We start from the raw sequence: 7,654 nt of genomic DNA, 5'->3' as shown, positions 1-7,654 counted from the left end.
ATACTTGAGTTTGCGGCTACAAAAATGCACATTTCCTATTCAGATTCAGGTCAGATTTTCATTATTTAGAGAACTATTTAGATTCCTAAAGGTGGGTATAAAATAAAATAGCCCAGCTTGGGCAGGGCCCCAGGTTTAAAGTTGATGTGTCTTGGGGACTGCAGTGCTGTGAAGGGAAAGGAACTGCCTCATGTCTCGGTTGCCAAGGTTCGCAGTTTCCATGGCAACCCTAAATCCGGAGTTATCCGGATAATTGAGATACTGCTGCACCTTAATGTTTCCAGGTACCCGAGGGTTTCCAGGTATCACCCTTGCATGGGTCAGGGGCAGGGTCTTCACGGCTGAAGGAACCGGGTGCAGGGAGGATTATTTCTGGCAGATTGAAATGATTCTGATGGCTTCTCCGTGGCCTGGATCAGAAATCACAGATAGGTCAGGAAGGAGCTTCATAAACGGAATACGGATCCATAGTAAGTTACCATGGAGACGTGGAAAGTATGCTACTTTTTTTTTTTTAACTATAGCAGAAAATACTGACTCATTGGGGCTGCAGTTCCAGCTAACAGAGGGTCTTTTCCCCCAGACTACTCACACAGCCCTGATGGTGTCTGAGAAGCTTCGTGCAGACAGCCATTCGGTCAAGTTCGGTTGCCCAAAGTGGGTCTGTCTCGTCCACAGCACCTGCTTCTGCGCCCACAGGTGTCCAGTGCTTGGTGATCAGGGGTTCAGAGTCACTTTCCTCCTTGAAGAGCTGATGCAGGCAGGGGAGAGATGGAGTTTCCGACATATCTGAGCAGAAAGATGTCAAAAGAAGAGGTACGGGAGTTTGGAGACAATCTGTTCCTGACGAGCAACTTTTGCTCAGCTCTAACTCGCTAAACCTTGGGCCAGTTCTCACCTCTGTAGAAGCAAGTGGGATTATGGAACCTGTAATTGGGTTGTGATGGGCATTTACAAATATGTAAAGTACATGTTGAGCACATGGGCGAGAAAGGCTCAGAATGATATAGCTACTGAGTGTCCTTTTCTAAGCTTCTCTCTGGGGGCAGTTTATGAAAAAACTCTTTAAAAATATATTATAAACATGGGGGGAGGGGAGCCAGCCCTACCCTCTCGGATGTAAATGTGTGAAACCTCATAGGAAATAATCTATCCAGGCTGCACAAGCTGCAGAGCTGAAAGGGGTGCGGAGGCTGCAGAGAGGAAGCCAGAGTCACACGCAAGCCTGGACTCTCTGACTCCCACCCAGGCCTCTGCGGCTCCCCGAGTCCCCTTCTGAGGAGCCCTGGGCTCACCCAAGCAGCCCCCTTGCCCTGGGTCCTGCTTGATGGCTGACCCCCTCTAGCCGTGGGCAGTCACACGCTCATAGTAAAATGGTTTATCCGATTTCTGGGACCATATCAAGGTTTTTAACATTTTTTTACTTTCCTGTTATTAGTCAGTTTCCTAGTTACTCGGCAGAACTAAAACCTGGCCTGGCTGAAGCCTGTGATTATTCATTGACTATTATGGCTTGATTCACAAGGAACATCGGGTTTTCCAGTAAATTAAACCTAATAAAAGTACGGCCCTTGTACTTCAAGATCAAAGGTCGAAGGTGTTAGAAGGAAATTAAAAATCAGGAGGCATATGGGGTGAAATGCCCAGATATGCCGTGTCACCTTGAGTTTAAGAGTAGTCTTAACGCTTTCCTTAAGAAAGGGGGAAGTTCATAGAAAAGGAGAGGAAGGCAGGTATTACAGGAGAATGTATGCGTTGTTAATACTAAATGTCTAGAGAGTAAAATGCAGATTAGGGTTCTTTAGAATCCAGACATAATTATTAAAATGATTAGCTTACCAAGTCGTCCTGTAAAAAACCAACAATAATGAAAATGTTTCCCTAGAAACACATCTGTATTTACTTTCCAGTCCAAATCAGTAGTCAACAGACAGTTGGAAGTGGTTTCCAGTTGCGAGTTAAACAGACGTCATTTGGTTTGAGGTGTATCATTTATTCATTCAGCAAACACAGTGTCAGCTGCTGAGGAGACGGATGAGTAAGGGCTTAGTCCCTGCCCTCAAAGAAGTAAAAATGAGGTACCCAATTCTGCAGAAATCACACACTACTGTGAAACTTTGGAAATCCTGGAGGCTGGGGGCCAGTGGAGGAGAAAATGCCCTTGGAGGCAGAAATAATATAATTCATGCATATTCTGAGACCCTGTGTGTCCTTTGCTGACCATTCATCCTGCAGTCACTGGGTGGTATCTGTCTGCAGTTATTCCAGAGACATGTTGGGGTCAAGGAACAGATGAAACGAAGCTTTATAACTGCGCTTCTCCGCCCCCGTCTACCCCCACAACACACAACAAATATGCACACAACACAGACACCATCCAGCTGCCCTCTGTCCTTACCCATCTGCAGGCCAGCACAGGTACCAGGATCCAGGCCAACCTCGGGTCACCTAGCACCACCCCCAACAAGATGGTCCCAAACTCTACAAGAGCCAGAAGTGTCTACCCGCTTCTTTAAGATGCCCGGGAACAGCAAACGTGGGTGTCTCCCCGAGATCAGAACCTCTCCTGATGTCCCGTGTTGATTTCCTCTGCTTGTTGGCATCCTCACTTATTTGTCCCTTGTGTTCCCCGTGGGCAGGCAGGTAGGCATGATAACTACCTAGGGCCTGTGGTCTTATCCTCTGACGGGCAGCCTGTGGGGTCAGACTCCCTGGGGTCAAATCCCAGCTCAGCTTTTCACTAGCCGTCCCACTGAGGCCCCGGCAAATTCCTTAGCCTCGCTGGGTCTCAGTCCAGAGAAGTTTCCTTCTCTGCCCAGTTTGCATAACAGTGGGCCTTTTCTCTTTGGGCTACTTGACAGTTCAATGAGTTAAGATCTCTTAAGCACTCAGAACAATGCCTGGCACATAATTAAGTCCAAGGTGGTGATAAATGAGCAGCAGCTCCCCTGGGACTGGGACCGGGGAGATGGTCCAGCCAATCCATTCACCCACCTCTGACCCTTGCCTTGTTCTACGCTCTAAGCAGGATCTTGTTTCCACATCAAGGACTAAGACCAAGACCGATGCCGCCAATAGGAGCCCCCGTTCCACTCTAGTCCTCGTGCCTTTGGTGACAAGAGACCAGCAAATGAAACACTGAATTTTAAAATTGGAAAAAACTTTAGAGGTAATGCATGAGCCCATCTGCTGTCGTTATAAGGGAACTGAGGTCCAGAGGGGATTAATTCCCTGTCCGCAGTCATCTGATGATTTCCCAGCCGGGCTGGGGCCACCGTCCAGTCCTGCCCCCACTGCCTCCCTGACGCAGCTGTGTTCCCTTATAAGGCAGTGCTTCTGGAGTATATAAACCACCTTCAAAATCCACTGTGATATGAAGCTGCTGGATGACATGCTTCAGGCAAGTCTGAACAACGAAAATAGTAAGAGGAACCCATTGCGTTCTGCAGAATTGATCATCCCTAAATAAATGTGTCTGAAGTGTGAGTCAGACCTGCACAGATATATGATTTTGCAGTTGTGTGTATTTTTTTTTCTGAATCACAAAATGATCCCCAGTATATTGGTCTGAATAATGCTCCAGGCACTAACCTGATTTATTTATTTGGCACACTGGGCACCAAACCGCTAGTCTTCACACAAGCGATGAGTTAGTCACTGCTGTGCCAGTCGGTCTAGCAAATGATTAAGTAATGATTAAGTTAATTTGCCTGCCACTTTTGGTGACAAAATGAAACCTGGATTAACATTTTTAAAACTCAATAACATAACAGACGTAGCAGCATGTGAATAAATCACTAAAATGTTGGGATATTTATGTTACATTTATTCTTTTGAGGAATGGCTTTTTAGTGGGTGCAAGATTTTTTCCCCACTTCTTCGCATTTATGAATCTTGGTGTCTTCGTCTGTTTCAGACCCACTGAGCTGTGAGTATCTCTGGTTTCTCGCCATTACGTGAATCAACTCTTCTCATTAAAGCTGATGCTGGCTTTGCCTCTAAATGCCAGACTTTGGTTGGTTGAAGGTGCCTTTGTTAGGTTGAGGGTGAGGAGGAGAGCCCACCCTCTACTGGGAGAACCAGCCGCACTCATCTTCTGGAAGATTCTCCCAGAATGCCGCAGGAATCGCCCCAGCCCTCCCAGCAAAGAAACATCCCTTCACTTGCCACCTTCATCAAAACAAGGTTGACTGGCAGGACTTGCTGTCAGAACACCTAGCAGGGACACCCCCACGCCCCTCGACGCCTGGAGAAACGACAGGTGGTGGGACCAGATCTCAGTAGCCATCTTTTTCTTTTAAGCATTTTTTATTCATTTATAATCATTTTACAATGTTGTGTCAAATTCTAGTGTTCAGCACAATTTTTCAGTCATACATGGACATGTACACACTCATTATCACATGTTTTCCTCTGTGATTCCCTGTGCTATACAGTATAATCTTGTTTATTTATTCTACAATTTTGATATCTCAGTCTACCTCTTCCCACCCTCTGCCCCCCTGGCAACCACAAGTCTGTATTCTGTGTCTATGAGTCTATTTCTGTCCTGTATTTACGCTTTGCTTTTTGTTTGTTTGTTTTTGTTTTTGTTTTTTAGATTCCACATATGAGTGATCTCATATGGTATTTTTCTTTCTCCTTCTGGCTTACTTCACTTAGAATGACATTCTCCAGGAGCATCCATGTTGCTGCAAATGGCATTATGTTGTCAGTTTTTATGGCTGAGTAGTATTCCATTATATAAATATACCACATCTTCTTTATCCAGTAACCTGTTGATGGACATTTAGGCTGTTTCCATGTTTTGGCTATTGTAAATAGTGCTGCTATGAACATTGGGGTGCAGGTGTCATCTTGAAATTCTTAACATTTAAAAAAAAAATACGGGGCTTCTTTCCATTTTGCTCTGGGCCTGGCAAATTATACAGCTGGTCTCAGGTGGGACACTTCCTCCGGGGCTTTCCCTACACACAGGGCGCCAGCAGCTGCTTCTGTTACACAGAACACGGCAGACAGGTGGCTGCCAGTCCCCTGCTCCCAAGGCAGGTCCGGGCCTTTGCGTTAGTCTCACTTGGTGTCTTCAAACTACACACTACATGCTGCAGAAACACACGTAAACACCTTGATAGGGATATAGTTCACATATCATCACATTGGCCCATTTAAAGTATGATTTTCAGAATATTCACAGATATACATGACCTTCAGCCCTGTCGATTTGAGAACATTTTCATCACTTCAAAAAGAAATCCTGTTCCTGTTAGCTGTCACCCCATCAGCCCTTCAGTCCTCTAGCCCTGAGTAATCACTGATCTGCCTTCTGTCTGCCTGTTCTTGGCATTTCCTACAAATGGAGTCTTTTGTGATTGGCTTCTTTCACTCAGCAGACAATTCTCAAGGGCCATCTGTGTGTCCGTACTTCTTTTTCTTTGTAGCCAATGTATATTTTATCATCTGCAATTATCTGGTTTCTGTTGGCAGGTACCTGTGAAACTGCTGGCCTGTCAATGAGTCTTAGAGCATCTTTAACACCCTGAGAAGGGGGGGGGCTGACGCTCTCTTCCTGGACCCGCCTGGGCAGAGGAGGAGGAAGAAGAGAAGCCAGAGTCGGGACAGGAGGGGCCTGGGCTGTTCCAGACAGCGCATCACTGGACTTCGTTCAGGTCCCACCTGTCCTCCCCCGGCAGTGGCCCTCCTAGCAGTGGGCCACCCCTGGAACAGGGGTCGTTCTTCATGGGAGGGAGACCAAGGAGGCCCTCCCCTCTCTGAGCTGGCACACATGTTTGTTTGAAAGGAGAAGAATGTTTGACTGAACTTAGCAAGTGGTGTCATTGTATCTTCTTGTTTAAATCACCCTACCCTTTGGTGTTTGTATAGAAAAAATGAGTAAACGGTTTCCCTGCAAGAAGCCCCTGATCTAGTTTAAGGGAAAACAAACAACCATTTGACATCTTGTTCCTTCATTCCAGTTTTATGGAGATATAATTGGCATCATTTGACACTTTTAAAACGACTTTTCAGTATGACTTGCGAATTTGACTACTTCTCATTGCTAAAGACTTCTAAGCCTTATGTTTGTTCTCAACACAGCAGCCAGAGGGATCCTGTTGAGTCATCAGTCGGTCCTGTCCCTCCTCAGCTGAAACCCTCCAATGGCCCCATGCAATTCAGAGGAAAAGCTTGAGGCCCCGGCAGGCCTGCTGAGGTCCCGGGACCTGGCCTCTCTCTGTCTCTGTGACCTCTCCTCCCTCCCCATCCTGCTGCTCCTCAGGGTACCACCTGACCTCCCCCAAACACCTTTCCTGGGAAAGCTCTTCTTCTGCCTAAAGCTTCCACCATTTGTGGGGAGGGTACAGCTCAGTGGCAGAGTGCTTATGTGCTTCTGCTCAGCCTGCATGAGGTCCTGGGTTCAACCCCAGTGCCTCCATCTAAATAAATAAGTAAGTAAGTAAGTAAGTAAATAAATAAATAAACAAACAAATCTGTCCTCCCCCCAAAAAGACACATAAAAATAAAAATTCAGCCTTTCCTCATCTGACGCGGCATGATTTTTCCCCCCAGGCCCTTGAACTTAATGTTCTTCACATTTTACTTTTTTATGCTGCTAATTTTCTGTCTCCCTCCCCAGCATGAATTCTGCTCCATGAGGGCAGGGATGGTATCCGTTTTGTGCCCTACTTTCCTGCAGTGCTCAGAACAGTTCCTGATGCTGCACTCAGTAAATGTTTGTTGAGTAAATGACACTAAGGAACTCTGAGGACGAATTTTTGTTACCTCCCCAAGAAACACATAAAATGTTGGTTGGTAAGTACGGATGCATGTGTTAAAAGTTTCACCAACCACAGGAGGCAAATGCACGATGTGATGTCTTTCGTCATACTCTGCTGAAGCAGGAAAAACCAGAACAGAGGTGGGAAGCTGCATTTACTTACTTCTTTATACTTTTCTTAGGTTTACCTTCTACGACTTTACTTATTTTGAATAGCACGACTATTTCTTGCTTAAAAGACTTGCCCAAAGTCACAGAGCAAACTTCAAAGTGATTCAGGACTAAAATCCCCCGAATTTTTCATGGAGAGTGTTTTCCCACTGAAGCAAATAGAATAGCACCTCGCATGTGCGCAGCCCTTGACAGCTGACACGTGGTTTCACAGATATCGCTGCCCTGTCCCTTGCCCTGGGGTAAGCAGGACATGCCCAGTTATCCCTGGTTAACCAGAGAGGGAGCTGTGACTCAGCCTGGCCAGCATCTTGCCCTGTGGCCGGTAGGCTAAGCTGAGGGCCAGGACCTGACTTCTGCTGTTGTAGTGACTTGATGACAGACCAAGCCATCTGACTTCCTTGTGCTTTGCAGACTGCGACTTGACCCTTGGCATTCAAGGCTGTCACGTGGGTTGGTTCCATCATGTGAGGGCACCCGAAGTCCCCGGGTGGGTTGGGTTTTAAAACTTGCCTGAGATACGTGTCTCAAGTGCTCCAGCCGTGTGGCTATTGAGGGCACATCACCCACTCACTGTCCAGCATGCATTTCACCTTGACTTGGGTGGGCTCCCTTCTCCTGGCCTGTGCAGTAACTCTCCACAAGGGGTAACAGTCATGTCCTTGAAGTCATTTAAATGGTGACCCCCCTCCCCAAAGTTATGTCTACATC

The 7,654-nt window shown here is 46.5% G+C and overlaps 1 long non-coding RNA gene across 1 annotated transcript; it reads left to right on the top strand.

Moving 5' to 3' along the window:
* Window positions 1-105: 105 nt before the first annotated feature.
* Window positions 106-3,486, top strand: LOC140685610 (uncharacterized). Its single transcript, XR_012058860.1, has 3 exons — window positions 106-816; window positions 2,409-2,536; window positions 3,029-3,486. It is a non-coding gene; the product is annotated as an uncharacterized lncRNA (long non-coding RNA).
* The last annotated feature ends 4,168 nt before the right edge of the window (window positions 3,487-7,654 follow it).

Source organism: Vicugna pacos, chromosome 1 (genome assembly GCF_048564905.1).
Source record: "Vicugna pacos chromosome 1, VicPac4, whole genome shotgun sequence".
NCBI classification, from domain to species: Eukaryota; Metazoa; Chordata; class Mammalia; order Artiodactyla; family Camelidae; genus Vicugna; species Vicugna pacos.
Note: the sequence above shows the minus strand (reverse complement) of the source record. Positions and strands in the feature narration are given on the sequence as shown.